We start from the raw sequence: 17265 nt of genomic DNA, 5'->3' as shown, positions 1-17265 counted from the left end.
AGGAAGAAAAGAAAACGAATTTGAGAGAAAGAGAGAACGCAGAGGCGTGTCGTAACGTCTCTATCTATCGCTAAGGTACTCTGAGCCTTTTATAAGATGAACTCTATCTTATTTCCTATCAAATAAATAAATAAAATATTCTTTTTATTTTCCTTCAAACCATTATTTTAATTAATAAAATTATTTATCTTTATTTATTTAATTATAGAAACCTTATCTTTTTTTTCTAAAACTTGATTTATTTTTAAATAAAAAACCTTCTTAATTTATTTTATAAAAAATGGAGTGTTACATTGGAGAAGAGGAAAGAGGAATAAGGGGGGCAAAATGAACTTTTTTGCATGAGGTTGGGGCCAATAACAAAGTAGGATAAACCAATAATATCTTCCTTTAATTTGGACATACTTTTGTAAACTAAACTTAGTAAAAATGTTCAAATTTAATTCGTGTTAAAAATATAAAGTTCTCTCATCATGTGGACTCAAGTTAAATAAGTTAATTTGATCCTTTTACTGCCTTTAACAAAAACCAAATGAAAAGTAGAAAAATTATGATTTATCATGTGGGCTCAAATTATGTCAAACTCAAGTTTAACATTTTCATGATGATGATAATGATAAAAAACAACTTTTGTCTTAACTAGTATATTTAAGTTATTTTTTAGAATGTAATTAAGTTAAAAAAAAATACTTTCATAAAGTATGATTGGTTTATTTTTCTAGGTTTGTGGAAATAACTTCTTATATTTCCATAAAAAATTAATTTTAGTATAAAATAACTTAGTGATTATTTTTAGAAATGAAAAAGTAAAAATTAATTCATGTTTGTTTATAATTATAAAAAATATTGTTTACAAACAAGAAGTTATTTTTTTTATAAAAAACTATTCAAAATAACTTATAATTTAATAAAATTTTAAATTATTTTGAACTTTTTATTATTATGAAAATCTGAAAAGAAAAACTTGAAATATTATATTATGTAAAAGAAGTGAATTCTTTAAAAAGAAAAAAGAAAAACCTTTATAAGAAACAAGCCCAATAGGTGGAGATGGTGGCACTCGCAATAACCTCCGTTCGTAGTCTTTGTTTCCGAATTTTGCAGCGCCATAGTCTTCTCTTCAACTTCAATGCAGAACACACCTTTCTTCTGTTTCTTGTTGTTACTGCATTTTCAGAACACAATGGAAATGGAATGGCCTCTCTCTCTCTCTCTCTACCAGTGCCACTCCTTCGTTTACTTTTCCTCACTCATTCTTCAAACACTCCCTTCCAAATCCGCTTCACGTGTTCACAAACAACACCAAGATAACATTATTGATGAATCACGATTCATGAGTCGTAGCTCGTGCGTGATCCACTTTTTTTTTAAAAAAAAACGTTCCGAAAAGTAATAGTATTAATTATAATATTAATATTAATAAAAAGCGAGACTGAGATACGCGCCAGCCAGGTGTAGAGTAAAGGATCACGATGCTGATTGTGAATTTATTATATTACTATTCTCTGAAATGAAGCTTATCAAATTGGATTACTATAAGAATTGAATTTGAGGATTGAGGAAGGTGTTTTGGCGGAGATGGAGGTCATTCACTTATGGTCTGCTCCAAGGTCCCTCAGTACCACTGTCATGTATTCTTTCGCTCAGGTATCACAACCAATCACTATTCCGTGTTTCTTTCATTCATTTATGGACTCACTGTGTTAACCAAATTATCTTAGAGGGATGACATTGAAGTGCTTGATGAGCCACTCTATGCTAATTTCCTTCGAGTCACTGCTGTTCATAGACCCTACAAGGAGGAACTACTCTCCAAAATGGTATCAATTTGCCTCTCTCGTCTCAACTACCGTATAGTATATTCAAGGTTTTAAAAAATGGTCCACCACCGTGATTTTGGTTGCAATGTCAAGGTCTCCTGGAGTCTGTCGTCCATGTGACCGTAATTGTGGCTGCATCGGACGCATTTGTCCGTGATTTCACGCGATATCAAGAAATGCAATGAAACCGCGCCTGCAATTTATAACCTTGAGTATATTCATTCCTCAATACTTATTTTTGTTGCTGTTTCGTTTATAACAGGAATCTGATGGAAATAAGGTTGTTAAGGACATAATTTACCGTCCAGGAAACAGCAAGTATAGATTCTGCAAGGTGAGCAGCGTCTCATTTATGTGAATTTGTTTGATTAAAGTGAACTCTATAGAGAGAAAAAAAAAAAGAAAAAAAATCTAATGCTTTCATGGCCATAGTTTTGGTCTAATGGTCTCTAACTGTGCCATTTACCGTGACTATGCTGTATTCAGCACATGTCGAAACAGAGGATACTGGGTTTGCCGGAGGATCTAATGAAGAAAGGAAAGCGCTTCATTCTGATAAGAAATCCTCTTGACATATTGGTTAGTTGTTTTTCATTTTTATGAATAAGAAAGAGCAAGAGGTCTTTCCTTGTTTATTTATCATTGTATCAAAAGGCTAGTGCTGCACATACTGATTCTCATATGCACTGCAATCTTCGTCAAACCATATGGACCTTTCTGCATTAAAAATTGTTGGTAACTTACACTATTGAAAAGACCACGAGCTTCATGTTTAAATAATGCTTTAAAGGTTATGCAAATATCATATGATCAGTTTCCATAGACTTACAATTCATTGGGTCATTGGCTAATGATTCTTGTATGTTACATGTACGTTCTACAGCCATCCTTTGATGAGGTTGTCCCTCCTTCTTTTTTTGAGTTGGGATTGGCAGAGCTAGTTTGTATCTACAATGAACTTTGTGAGATTGGAAAACCACCACCTGTTGTTGATGCTGCAGAACTTCAGCAAGATCCTGAGGTATTTGAGCTCTTTGAATATGCATGATTCTTTCTTATTACTGAATAAAGTATGAAATAAGATCATGATAGGTTGAGTGGAATGAGGCAAAACAAATGGAAATGGGAATAGGTTAAAAGATATATTTGCTTGTCACTATGAGGAGAGAATTTCTATTCCCACAGGTGAGGCAATACCCCTTCCCTCCAAAATGGAAGGAATCGTAATTCCATTCCATCCATGGTTATCTCAGTCACTACTATAGTACTATATGCTTTTGTGTTTATTTTATTTTGAAACAACAAAAGTATCCTATGACATCAACCCCCCCGCTCACCACAGCCACCCACCCCACCCTACCATCACGTCCATCTCCACCACTATCATTGATAGTATCTTGTGGACATAATTATCATATTGTTGTTATATGTTGGCAACAACAGCAACCATCCCTTATCCTACTAAGTGGGTATTGTTGTCACATCATAATGATTTGAGAAAGCTTTATGTTGACTTTGAACTATCTAACACAATCCTCCTCTTTTATCTGGACTTGGGACTGACATGACATGATTTTCAACAAGCACTGCATAGTCAGAGTTATCATGTGTTTTATTGCTGTGGCAATAAAATTATTTTTAGGCCAAGATAATGATTTTATCAAAATAAACTAAAATAATACAGTAATACACATTAAATCATTTGTTAATGTATGAGTATTATTGTCATTAAATCTTTTCCTTTTTAGTTTCCTTTTGCCTTTCTAGTATAGCAATAGGGATAGAATGGAAAACTTCCATTCTTTTTGAAAGTGATTCCAGTGCATTAAATGTGATCGAATTTCATGCTACCATTGATTTTGGTTTACGATTGCTGTTTAAATTTACTTTCAATGTTTAGTCATACAAAAGTTTTTAATTACCACCACCATGATTAATGATTTTAAATAGCTAACACCTTAATTAATTCAATTAATGGCTATGCAATTTGAAAACAATGTTTTTATCAGAGATTTATTACTACTGTTGCTATACATTACTGTAATACTATAAAGCTTTTTATGTCGTCTGTTAGTTGCTCTATAGAAGTTTGTTTGACTATGAAATCTCTGAGTCATAATATTTGGCATGGAAGCTTTTGTACTAAAAGATATGCATAAAATCATAACATGTTTTAGAGCAGAAAACAATGTAAAAGGTCTCCAATAAAGTCGATTAAACTTTATCAAAGCAGTTCACCTTGATCTTTAAATATGTTCTCAAAATATATTTTTTTTCTTTTGAATAAATTTCAGTTCTATGTTTGCCTTGATACGTCACACTGTTAGTTACGCTTTGCAAACCTCAATTCTAGTTTTAATTTTACATTATGATCTTGCTAATTTGCAGGCTACTTTACGGGCTCTTTTCAATGATTTGGAGATTCCTTTTCAACCTGCAATGCTCAAGTATGCAGAGTTTTCATTTTGCAAGCCCAGGCCTTGTGCTCCTATTTTTTCCTTGTCTTTCTATTTTGCAATGTTTTCTTGTTCATCTCCTTTGATTTGGAAATGTTGAAGACATTCAGTAATTGAAAATTTTCCATGCAACAAGTTTTATGCATACATACATGAGAAGTGACAACTCAAATTTTGAATTTTCCAGTTGGGAAGCAGGTCCAAAACCAATAGATGGCTTATGGGCCCCTTGGTGGTATAAAACTGTACACAAATCTACTGGCTTTAAGGAAGAAAACAAGTATCCTCAGGTATGCAGTTGTTTTCTGGTGTGCCTTCACTTTAGTTCCTGTTGCAAGGAGTCCAGACCATTAATTCATTTGTATTTTTTTATTGTTTGCACCATTGCCCATAACTAGTATAGTCCTATCTCATCTCTCAATTGGATACAGGCTTGACATTTATAGCTACCCCTGTGCCTTGTTTCATTTTAAAAGATTAAATCCCATAAGAAAATCCGCTATTTGGAGGTGGGGTCGAAAATCCTGGCTGGTTTATGATTTATTCTTGTTCTCTTTTCAGCCATTTCCCTTTTCTCTCTACAACTTGTTGGAGCAAAGTCTACCCCTGTATAATATGCTTCGGCGCCATGTGAAGAAGAAGCCATCCCTTCTAGGCACTCCCTTACCTACTCCTCTGATCTTCCAGTTCCTGCAAATGAGAAATTGCTTGCCTGGGTTGGTAATGAGATTGTACCACGTGAGAGTGCAAAGGTACTTATCGTAAAACATTTTAGGGGCTCCTTTGAGTAGAATAAGGCAACTGACTAATGTGGTTGATGCTCACAGTCTCAAGGTTTTAATTGCTAATTTGATATGCTTTGATGTATCAGGTTTCTGTGTTTGATTCAGTTGTCCAAGGAGGTGACTCAGTTTGGGAGGGTCTTCGAGTGTATAATGGAAAGATATTTAAGCTTGAGGAACATCTAGACAGGTAGCAGTGCAGACTCGGGAAGTAGAATTCAATAATGACCTATACTAACAGCTGATTAACTGATCAATGGAACATGCATAGATTGAATGCTTGATATAATACTCTCCATAGATTATATTAATATTATTCTTGTAATGGATTATCAATGGAGCGTGATGCCAAGTCAGTTTGATGGGCTTCAGTGGTACTAATGGTTGGATGGCAGTGCTTCTCTTATTCAATTTTAGGATAATTCTGGCAAACAATTTCTGGCTGATGTAAGAAAAGTCTGACATAACATGCTCTTATTTTCTTGAAAATTTTCTATTGAGCATTATTCAACCTAACTAATAGTTAAATTATTAAAAAAGATAAAATTATGATAAAAAAATTCTAGACTCTAAAGCAAAACTCTTGTGTGTATTTCTAGACAAGTTCTGACTTATGAGTGTGGATATTTTTCAGTAATGTATTTTGATTTTGTTTCTCATGAGTTCAACTGAACTTGTAGGTTGATCACTTATTCTATACTAAATTACTAACAGTATGATTTCATTACTAAAAACATAAGGTCTCTATCAATGAGGTTGATCTCTAAGCTTTCTTGCTTCTTGTCAGGATGTTTGATTCAGCAAAAGCTTTGGCTTTCGAGAATGTTCCAACTCGAGATAAGGTGAGTTTGAAGATGCTTTCTATTCTTTTGTCATGTATCACTCAGAATGTCTGCTTATTTTTTATAGACTCTGATAGTACTGGATCACCTAAGTGCTTATTTTGTCTATGGTCTTGTCTAGTTCTTTCACAATGATGAATGTGTTCGTAACAAATTGCAGATTAAGGAAGCTATTTTCAAAACCCTGATTAGGAATGGAATGTTTGACAATTCCCACATTCGACTTTCTCTAACACGAGGAAAGAAGGTCTAATCTCTTACTCTGTTTCATCAAAGCAGTTGTGCAATCTTTTTATTGTTATTGACTTGGAAACATCCAGCATTACATGGTTGAGGCTGCCAGGTTTTTAGCATAACCTATATGCACAAGATCTCTGAACTGGTTTCTTATTTTTATACAGTTTTTATTCATTGACATGAAAACTTAATATGATAAGAAGATACAAAGAGGTCCATTAGAAACCTATAGAATCAGAATTATGTCCATAGATAATAAGTTGGGTGTTATTGGCTGATAAGGCCAATGAAACTTTACCCTGTGCTCTTAACCAAGCTTTTTCGGCTGGTGTGTGGCTTATCAATGAACCCATTGTAAAATATGCAATATGCGGAATGATAACCTATTTCATGAATGATGACTAAATTTTATACCATCCACAGCCATAATTATGAAACCATCAATCATTTGTAATTCTTTGGAGCAAACTGTCTTTTCACTGATGTAAAAGTTATTTTCTTCTCTAGGTTACTTCTGGGATGAGCCCTGCATTAAATCTATATGGATGCACATTAATTGGTAACTTCCTATCCTTTCACTAAATAACAATTAACAATGATGCCAGTACCAAAACATTCATATTCCTGAATTAATATCTGGATATCTCTGTTAGGAACCTTCGCATAGCGAAGAGCCTCTGGGTAATGGGGTACGAAGTTTATCTCTGTTAGGAACCTAGAAATGGATTAGTTGAGCTGAAATTAGTTGTTCTTAAAATATGCAGTGCTTGCTGAATGGAAGCCCCCTGTTTATGATAATGAGCACGGCATAGTTCTTGTAACTGCTACAACACGCCGTAATTCCCCAAATGTAAGTTTCTTGATTGTATACTTGTTAGTTGAAAAGAAACAGAGCATAAACATCTCAATAAACACTTATAGAAGAAGAAAATAAAATGAATTGTGCAGATAAAATGAATTAAACTTCTTTCATAAGTTAAAATTAATTTTTATACTGGAACATTTAAACAAGCTTTCTCATTATCTTTTCCATAAGTTGATTTTAGTTTATTGGAGAAGTTTGATTCATTTTACCTTATTAATTAGAGCAAATTACACTCATACCCCTTGAAGTTAGCGTTTATTACACTTGCACCCCCTTCTAAAATCACATTTCTTTTGTCTCCCTTGAAAATAGTCACCGTTACTAACGGTGTTAATTTTTTGTGAAATGCCCTAAGAACCCCTATCACTGTCGTACAAGTCTGCTCCCAGTCCAAGTTCACGCTGGGTTTCGCTTATGAAAACACCATCAACTCGCTCCTTACCTGCCTTGTCAACTCAGTCACCTTCGCCAACCACAACAATTTCACCGTCCCCACCTCCTTTGATGTTGTCTAGGCCTCTTCTAGTGTTGCGGCAACCTCACCAACAACCAGTGCTCTCGCTGCGTGTCGCATGCGATCACCCAGCTCGGCAACCTTTGCTTCACTTCCTGCGACGGCGCGTTGCAGCTTGACAGCTGTTTCATCAAGTATGACAATGTCACCTTCATCGGGGTCGAGGAGGTGACAATGGCGCCACTAGATCCTCACTTCTTTCTCCTTTTTCTCATTATCTTTGACAATGTAATGGATGGTAAAAAAATAAGGGAGTTTTGTGTATGATAAAAAAAGGAGTGGGGTTGAGTGTAATAAACACTAACCTTGGGGGGTGCGAGTATAATTTGCTCTATTAATTAATTGTATTTTCGTCTCTTATAAGTGCTTATTGAGAAATTTATTCTGATTCTATTGCTCAAGGTTGTTATTTTTAATTGTTTTTGTTTGAATTACTGGTGAACTTTCTGCCTATTCAAACAATAATTAACATCCAAACTGGTGTGATAGCAACCACTATCCATACTGGTGCGATAGTTTTATAGGAACAAGTGTAGAGCAGTGCTCTAATCTAATTGTAGTTACAAATGCAGAGAAAGAAGTAGAGTTAAGACAGATCTAATCCTCCTCTATTCCCCTTGCTTCTCATGCACCCCTTCTCCAATCTCCTGCTGCCACCTGTCTCTTCTGTTAGACTTCTCTAGATTCATCGCCCCTTCCTTCCCTGCCTATGATTTAGGGGCCCATCATATTGTCACTGTTTAAGAACTAGATTTTTGACATGGATATGTAAGGGTAGAAGAAAGGTTTCAATAGTATAAGAAGTAGAGCAAAGTTATAATCTACAGAAACTAAAATTGATTTTTTCTCCTATAAAACACGTGATTTTAGTATAAATATAGATGTTTGGTTATTATTAGGTACAGTTGATTTTGCATACAAACCTTAGTTTGACTAGAAGTAATAGAAAGTAGCTTTTGTCTTAGGTTGAAAAATTTACAGTAGAAGAAAGGTTTCAATTGAATAAGAAGTAGAGCAAAGTTATAATCTACAGAATTGAAATTGATTTTGTTGTCTATCAAATATGATTTTAGTAAAATATAGATGTTTGGTTATTATTACATAAAATTCATTTTGCATCCAAGCCTCAATTTTGACTAGAAGTTATAAAAAGTAGCTTTTGCGTTAGGTTGAAAAAATTTCACTATGTTATACAGCAAACTTGCTTTCAAGGTAAAAATATCCAAACATAAATCATTTTACTTAAAAATCGATTTAAACTAAAATTGATTTCATGAAAAATCAATTTTGCAAAAACTCACCCAAACACACATTCAAACCTGCCAGTCAGTATCACTAACTATTTGTGCCCGAACATCAAACACCTTTGTTATCTCGATGTTCTTAGGATTTTAACTTATTTCCTTCCAAAAAGTTTATCTATATTTATGGAATTATGGAGATAGAGAGGCAAAAAAATGAGAGAGAGAGAGGGAGTAGTTCGTTGTCATTATTATGTTAATGTATCCATAAAGATTAATATGAAGCAAGAGTATTATCACAATATCACCGGCTATATTGTCCCTTTCCTGATACAAGCTACCGGAAAGAGAAAAATAAGTTTTTAAGTATATTATGCTATTTTGTGGAAGAATTTCTTATCATCACTACAGGAACATTTTTTCTGTCCTTCAATATACCAATCTATATAAGTCTCATCACCATCAGGGAAGGGAAAAAATGATCATCTATCTATTGAGGGGCTATTGGTATACTTAGATCAGATAGAAGAGAAATTTATTAACTTCAGTATTGAATATACTGATTAATGACAAATGAGATTGATCTCTTGTTCTTGTTTAACACTCCAGTGTATGAAATTCTTCTGAAATTATTTTGTCATTATAATAATTGAAAGTCTCACGGGAAAGCGTCAATATATAGCTTTTAATGAATGAGATTCATTCAAAACTAACTAAATTTCTGTTTGATTGAGATACTAGTGTAAGTTTGTTCAGTTGACGGTCTCTTCCTTTTCTTTGTTTACCAGAATTTGGATTCAAAGATTCATCACAATAACCTCCTCAATAACATACTTGCAAAGGTATTTTTTTTCCTCTCGTGAATTTTTACATGTAATTATTACAGCAAATTGTATCAGGTAATGAATAATATGCAACCATGTGGAAACGGATGCTTTTAATGGCTTTTCATGCTAATATCCTGTCATTCTGAATAATATTTCTTGCAGCTTATCACAAAAAAGTCTTTATTTCTGTTACAGATTGAAGGTAATAATGCAAAAGCAGATGATGCAATCATGCTTGACAAAGACGGTTATGTATCTGAAACCAATGCAACAAACATGGTATGCTGTCAACTTTGCCTTAACTGTTAGAAGTGTTTTCGTTCTCTATTTTGCTAATAAGCTAGGGATTGCTAGATAACAAGGAGTTTGTTAGGTGGTTCTTGGAGTTTAAGCCCTGGGCTGTTGATTTATGCACAACTTCAAAACAAGAAAAACAAAATCTAAGCATGGATAATTTTTCATTGATGATATATCAGTCAACTTAATATGTAGCTTATGTAAAATCATCACCCTATGTGATTAAACAATACATAAAATATGTTGGCTGATGTTCATTTGCTCTGTAAGCTTGTGTAAACCCAAGATGGCAGAAAAATCCCAATAAATTTCATTATTTGAGAATTGAGAGGATCGTAGGATTTTTTTCCCCTATTTATTTTGAAGCAGGGTTTTCTAACAACAGAGAATGGAAGACTGCATGTACAATACAACTAATATGCTTTTCTATTTTGTATAGTTCATAGTTAAAAGGGGGCGTGTTTTGACACCACATGCTGATTACTGTCTTCCTGGCATTACTAGAGCAACTGTAAGTTGTATAGATTCACTCTTTGTTTATTTTGATAGCTTTATCATATGAAATATTTTTTTATATGAATTTATATTTCATACTTATATACTGTCATAGTTGGAAGTCCTGTGCTATTGCTTTAGTGTAATAGTAACGAAGGTACATGTATAAGTAAAAATTAACATACGTTAATAGTTTTTGAATGTGTATGACTGAGATCTTGTTAAACCGTGCGAATTGGAAAATAAAAAGCATTTAAGGTGTTAAACAATGTGATGTATTTTAATGCTGGGGGACCCCTGATTAGTAAACCACCTAAATATGGGTATGGTATGATATAAAAAATTGTGCATCCTTTTATCAAATTGCCATGAGATTAAGATGTATTGTATTATATATGTTGGAATGCCAGCATACCCAAACACCAATTACGCTGTTGGTACTGCTCATATTCAGCATCTTATTTTATTTATTAGTAAGGGCAGCATTTTGTTAGCATAGAATATTCTTTTGAAGAAAATGGGATAGATAAACTATAAATAAAATTAACTTTATAATTTCATTCAGCAATTTCCAAATTCCATTTTCCTCGTTAAGATTTTATATCATGTTCATTATTTTATTCTGGAACTGATGAAACTCGACTGTTTCACAATTTAAGGTAATGGATCTTGTGGTGAAGGAGCAGTTTATCTTAGAAGAGCGAAGAATCAGCCTGTCAGAAGTGCATACCGCAGATGAGGTTTACCTATAATATCTAGTTATCTACTATTCCAAAAGAATTTTAAATTTTTCTAGATTTTTTTTTCCATTAAACAATATTTGTTACTGACCTATGGAAATGAGGGGTATACACCCAATTCAGTTTTATTTCTATCTAAAATATAATAACAGTAGTGAGTTTCTTGTACCAGAGTGACAAGATTACATCTATTGGGAAATATCTTCTATAATATTGACCTCATTAATATCTTTCTGAATTTTATAGTGTATCTAGGAAGGTCTAGCAAAATTCAAGTTCACTCCAATAGTGGACTTTGTTTTCCCATTTTCGTTGCATAATCGTACATAAGAATCTGGAACTTCTCTGCTCTTTGAACTAAATAGCCTCACTACTATGTTAAAAATTGTTCAAAACCTTCAATATAAGTTTTGGCCTTCATTTTTCTCTTTCTGCCTCCCACCCTTTCTCTCTCTTCAAATTTATATCGAGATCGAGTTATAACTAGAAGGCTGCGTTGCAGATATGGACAACAGGAACAATGGGAGAACTAAGCCCAGTAAGTGCCTTGTACCATGTTAATTTTGAAATTTTGGCTGAATTATGTTATCTAACATGATAGATTACTCCATTTGGATTTTCTGTTCCTCCTACTTTTCTCAATCAACTTTTGGCCTACATTTGTGTCTGCCACTAGCAAGTCTTAGCCAATTAATTAGCCAAGATAATATAAGTACTAATTACATTGGTTAAAATAAAAGCACTATTACAAGTTCTAAATAGCCGAGACGTTGTACTCTCATGAATGAAATTGAATTCTTTTAGTTCATCATTAGACCTCAATTCCATATTTTCATTAATGGGAGCCTCAACCTTAAGAACTTGAGCTCTCCATGAAAAATGAAATGTAAATGTTCGACTTAAGCAATCCAACTCAGGATTATTGGTGAAATACTCAGCAATCCTTGGTCTTTAATCCGTTTTCTGCCATGGAACTTGACAAACATGCTCATCTGACCGGTTTGAACTATTAGCACCTTGACACAGAATTGGATGGTGGACTATAACTTGGCTTCTTGAGCTATGTAGCAGTTAGTTATTTTCTCATATGATATGCATAATCTATATCACCTGCAGGTGGTGAAGGTCGATGGCCGCATAATTGGTAATGGAAAAGTAGGGCCGGTAACTAGACAGTTGCAAGCTGCTTATAGAAAGTTGACAGAACAGTTGGGTGTACCTATATCGAACTACCTCGAGGCTTGAAAGGTGTTGTAGAATCTTCTTTTTTTTCCTTTTTTCTGGTGATCTCAGCTATGCAAGCAACATTTAGAATTTCCCATAATCACACTTTTTGCACTTAGTTTTCATAATATTTTTATTTATTTATTTATAATTTCTTTCAATCTGCAGGTGGAACTTGGAAGTGAGCGAAAATTGCTGGTGTGCTATTCCTGAAAGCAACCAATCTTAGCTTTTTTCTCTCATCCAGAATAAAAATGTACTACAGTATTATTTTAAGAGTCGTGGTATTATTTTAAAGACAGTGATTAAGAAATTTGTGCATAATTTTTTTTATTAAAAATGACAGTGAAGACATATTGGTAATCTTTTCCATTAAGTTTTTTCACTTGTTTTTTTATTTAGTTAAACATTCTTTTTTTATAATTTTATATTATATTCCCTAAACATTCCAAAAGCGTAAACACTATTTGTTTCGCTGTTTTTTAGACACTCTAATCTTATACTGCATTGATGTCTCTGTCCTTAGTGGTTCATGGCTCCATAGGAAAATATTACATGCACCAAAGTGATAAACGTATTGGTTTACAAGAACTACTTCTGGATATTATTTGATTTTCTTCGGTGGTGAAAATACCAAAGTGAAACAAAATCGGCACAACCACCGCGAAGAGGAAGTGAATCCAGAGCATAGAGATCCTTTCTTGATGTGTGCGATTGTGGTTTTGGAGAACTAATCATACAAGATAGCGAGAGGAACACCATCACGGCGAGTGCGGCCAACGAAAGGGCACGACGCACCTTCAACCTTCGATGAACAGGAACTACGTTGACACTGCAGTGGAGTGGCCGGAGATTTTGCGGCCGTTAAGTTCCTATACAAAGTGTTTTACCAAAGAAGGATAGAGGATAATTTGGGGAAAACCGGAAAGAAAAAGGAAAAGAAAGTGGAAATAGAAACTGCCCTTAATAGTTATTTGGGTCCAATTGATTTTGGGCTAATATAATTTTAACTTTTTTTCTTCTGAAAGCCCATGTTCTTCGTTATGGGAATGTGTTTGGGCAAGCCTCACAAAGTACCAGAATTTGTCCACCCTTAACTTCACTATGGATTGGTGATTGAAGAACAGATCTATTAACTGAATCTGCCATCTCCTTGTCTTTATTTTATATTATTGGTATGGATGACTAAGGATAGATTAGGTTCGTTAAAATATGCTCTCTCTCTCTCTCTCTACATAAATGATAGTAGATTTATTTTTACTTTATTTCGTCTTTTTAAAGATTTATATAAAATATAGCACTCACAAAAAATGTTGCGATGAGAAGCATTTCGTAAAACTTATTTTATTAGACTTTATATAAATCTTTAAAAATAAAATGAGATTTTAATAAATATTAATAAAAAAAGATTTAATTACACTAAAAGTCTCCGAATTTACAAAATATAGCAGGATAAGATGCAAAAGATACTCTTGTTATTTCCTTGTGTTGAGAAGCGGATGATGATATGAGTAGTTAGACAATTTGAAAACCCTTTTAGCAGTGTCTCATGCGGACCAACATTAAGTATATTCGCTATCACTTTGGTTCCTTTCCTCCAATAATAAGTGTCTTCTTTCTATATCATTTCCTTTATTGGGGTGATTGTCATTGTTTTATTTTAGCCACTTTATACTAATTGATCAAAGAAAGGAAGTCATCTGATCTAGTCTGCTTGGCACTATTTCTTGATTAATTCATGTATGTATGTTTTATGTTGTTGCCACCGAGAAAACTATTGTCATTGCATCTCTTTTTATGTGCTTATTTCTTAGAGCTGCAATCCAAGCCTAATCTTCGTGTCTTGGTATAAGTGGCACTTACCAAAACTTTTGCTTCAACCTCTTCCTTTTTTAACAAGCAAACTTTGGAATAATACAAGAAAGAGAGAGAGAGAGAAAGGGAATTGGAATCTATGAATGCCACACTCCCCCACAAGAGAACAAGAAGGTAAAAACAAACAGGTGTCAAGAGTTGGAATTTTCTAAAATACAACCCTGGAGTTTCAACAACAACCAATGAATTTACATGCATGTTATTATTATTATTATTATTATTATTATTATTATTATTATTATTATTATTATTACTATTATTATTTATCTTTTGCTTGGCTGCACAAACGGACACTGTGACCCCTGTAGGGTTGTAGATCGATTCATGTGGAATCTGACATTATAAAAACATACGGGAAGAGAGAAAGCCAAAAGGAAAAGGTCGAGGTGTCTAATTAACATGTATTTCGAAGGACATGTGAAACTGAAAAATGGGTTGTTGATTTTTAGAGTATATATCTAAATTTTCTTATAGTGAAATTTTTGGATGTGAATCTTGTATAGAAAAAAAGTTTCTCTTGGGGAATTATTCTTATTGTGTCGTGGATGTATGCAATCAAACGAATTTGTCTTTAACGAAAAATATCTAGATTAGTAATATTGACCACTGAAACCAGAAAGGAATTTGCCATGCATGTACTTTTTTATGGCAATTTTGTTCTTCAAAGTATAGTTGGACAATCCTTTTCGAAGCATATGTTATGTTTGTATCTTTAGGCATACTTGGATCAGATACAAAAGAAACGTATTAACTTCAGTACCTAATACACTGATTAATGACAATTGAGCTAGATTGATCTCTTGTTCTTGTTTAACTCCAGTGTATGAAATTCTTCTGAAATTATATTGTTATTATAGTAATTGAAAGTCACGAGATTGAGGGAATATATATATATATATATATATATATATATATATATAGCTTTTTAATGAATGAGATTCATTCAAAACTAACTAACTAAATTTATGTTTGATTGAGATACTTGCTTAAGTCTTCAGTTGACTGCCTCTTCCACTTTTCTTTGTTTATACCAGAATTTGGATTCAAAGATACTTGCAAAGTTTTTTTTTTTCTTCTCATGAATTTTTAAATATAATTATTACAGCAAATTGTATCAAGTAATGAATAATATTGCTAGTAGATTGTATACTATTGGAAAGGGTGGCTGTTGAGTTTATCATGAATATAGATAGGTTATAGGTGCTTTCAACGGCTTTAACTTTCATGCTAATACCCTATCATTCTGAATAATATTTCTTACAGCTTATCACAAAAATGAATTTATTTCTGGTGCAGATTGAAGGTAATAATGCAAATGCTGCAATCATGCTTGACAGAGATGGTTATGTATGTGAAAACCAATGCAACAAACATGGTATGCTGTAAAAAATACATGGTAGATATGCTGTCAACTTTGCCTTTAACTGTTAAAAAATTTTATGTTCTCTATTTTGCTAATATGATAGGAATTGATATAAAGGAATTAGTCCTAGCTACATGTATTTTTTTTAATGAAATTTCCTTTAATGAAAAATTTTGTAGTCTAGTTTGTCTGGATTAAAAACAATGACAATTGAAACTATAAGAATATTATTCCTACAAGTGTTTTTAAAATGTATTTAATGTCATTTTTATGTGTAATTTTTAATGTTATATGTTATGAGTTTCGAAATTTATATATGTGACGTTTTTAACCTTCATATTTCATATATGATATAACTATCAATTATCATAATATTTATGAAGTTTGATTCCTTCTCAATATTCAAATACATTAACCATTTTAAAAACAAGTGTTTTTAAAAGAACTAGTTAATAAAAAAAAGAATTAGTTAAACTAGCTGAATTATTGATTTTTGCCGAATTATATACCTAATTCAAGACCAAATATTTTACCGGCCTATAAAAAAAAAGAACAATTTTTACGATTTTTATTTGGTTCCTTTAGATAAGATGTCACGACCAGTTATAGTCTAATATTGACTAGTTTGATCTGATTTTGATGATCATGGTTAAGGTTAAATTCAATGTGTCGTGAAAATTCTTAAGCACTCAAAATTACTATAATATATTTAACCGTTAATAATTTTTATTAGGTCACATTTTAATTTTAACTTAATTAATGAATTATTTCATCTCTTTCTTTTGGTTATTCACTTTTAAAAGAAAATTTTGTTTTTATTTGTTTGTCTTTTTTTTATAAAATTTATTTGTCTATGTAAAAGTTCAAAACAAAATTAATTATTATATTTTCAATTGATTATTTTTTTAGTATAAATCACAAGTATCCTTCTTGTGAAGTCAATCTAATGGTGGAAATTGGGATAAATGCATTATATAAGTAATTTCTTAAATATTGAAAAAATAAATCCTATAATGTTAATAAAATATATCAACTTATTTCATAAAAAAACAACAACTTAAAGACTAAACTGATAGATACTCAATATTCAGAAACTAGTAATATAATTATATTACTTTAAATACCACTGCAGGTACTTAGAAAAAAAGATAATACTTGAGAAATCAAAATCAAATAGATGCTTTATTCTAAAATAATTCCATTTTACAGGCTGGTACCTATTTTGGTTCTGAGGGCTGAAATCTTGATGCAGCCAGCCAGCCAGGGGCACCGTTGGGTATATAAGGATTTTCTATTGCTTTAATATGTTTTCCTATGGAAAGGGTGCATAATTTTAGTGGAGTAATTACGCAGCATTATGGAGAGGGTTTCATACTTGTTTAGGAGTTTTCTTTTTACCAGAGATTAATTAGGAGTGGCAGAATTCACTTTTATGTAACTTTTGGCTACCTTTCTTTGGTTGGTGGTACTGCTAGTTCAAAAGAAACACATTCAAATACTTACTCCTAAGATAGTTGAAGTAATTTGAGGATATCCTTATAAAATTGGTAAGTATTCCATGAATCTGTCAATTACTGTTTAGGATTTGACCCAAGAGAGAATTTTCACTCAATGGGGGAACAGAACAAAGTTTTAAATTTGAGAAAAGATCACAGAATGAGATCATGGTTGTTGTTGAATGGCCACT

At 32.7% G+C, this 17265-nt stretch overlaps 1 pseudogene; it reads left to right on the top strand.

Annotated features, from left to right (window-relative positions):
• The first annotated feature begins 1089 nt into the window (after nt 1-1089).
• Nucleotides 1090-13481, top strand: LOC100778083 (branched-chain-amino-acid aminotransferase-like protein 2; annotated as a pseudogene).
• The last annotated feature ends 3784 nt before the right edge of the window (nt 13482-17265 follow it).

The sequence above is a fragment of the Glycine max genome, chromosome 10 (assembly GCF_000004515.6).
Source record: "Glycine max cultivar Williams 82 chromosome 10, Glycine_max_v4.0, whole genome shotgun sequence".
In the NCBI taxonomy this organism is placed as follows: domain Eukaryota; kingdom Viridiplantae; phylum Streptophyta; class Magnoliopsida; order Fabales; family Fabaceae; genus Glycine; species Glycine max.
The sequence above is the reverse complement of the archived record's forward strand: the minus strand, read 5'-3'. Positions and strand labels throughout refer to the sequence as shown.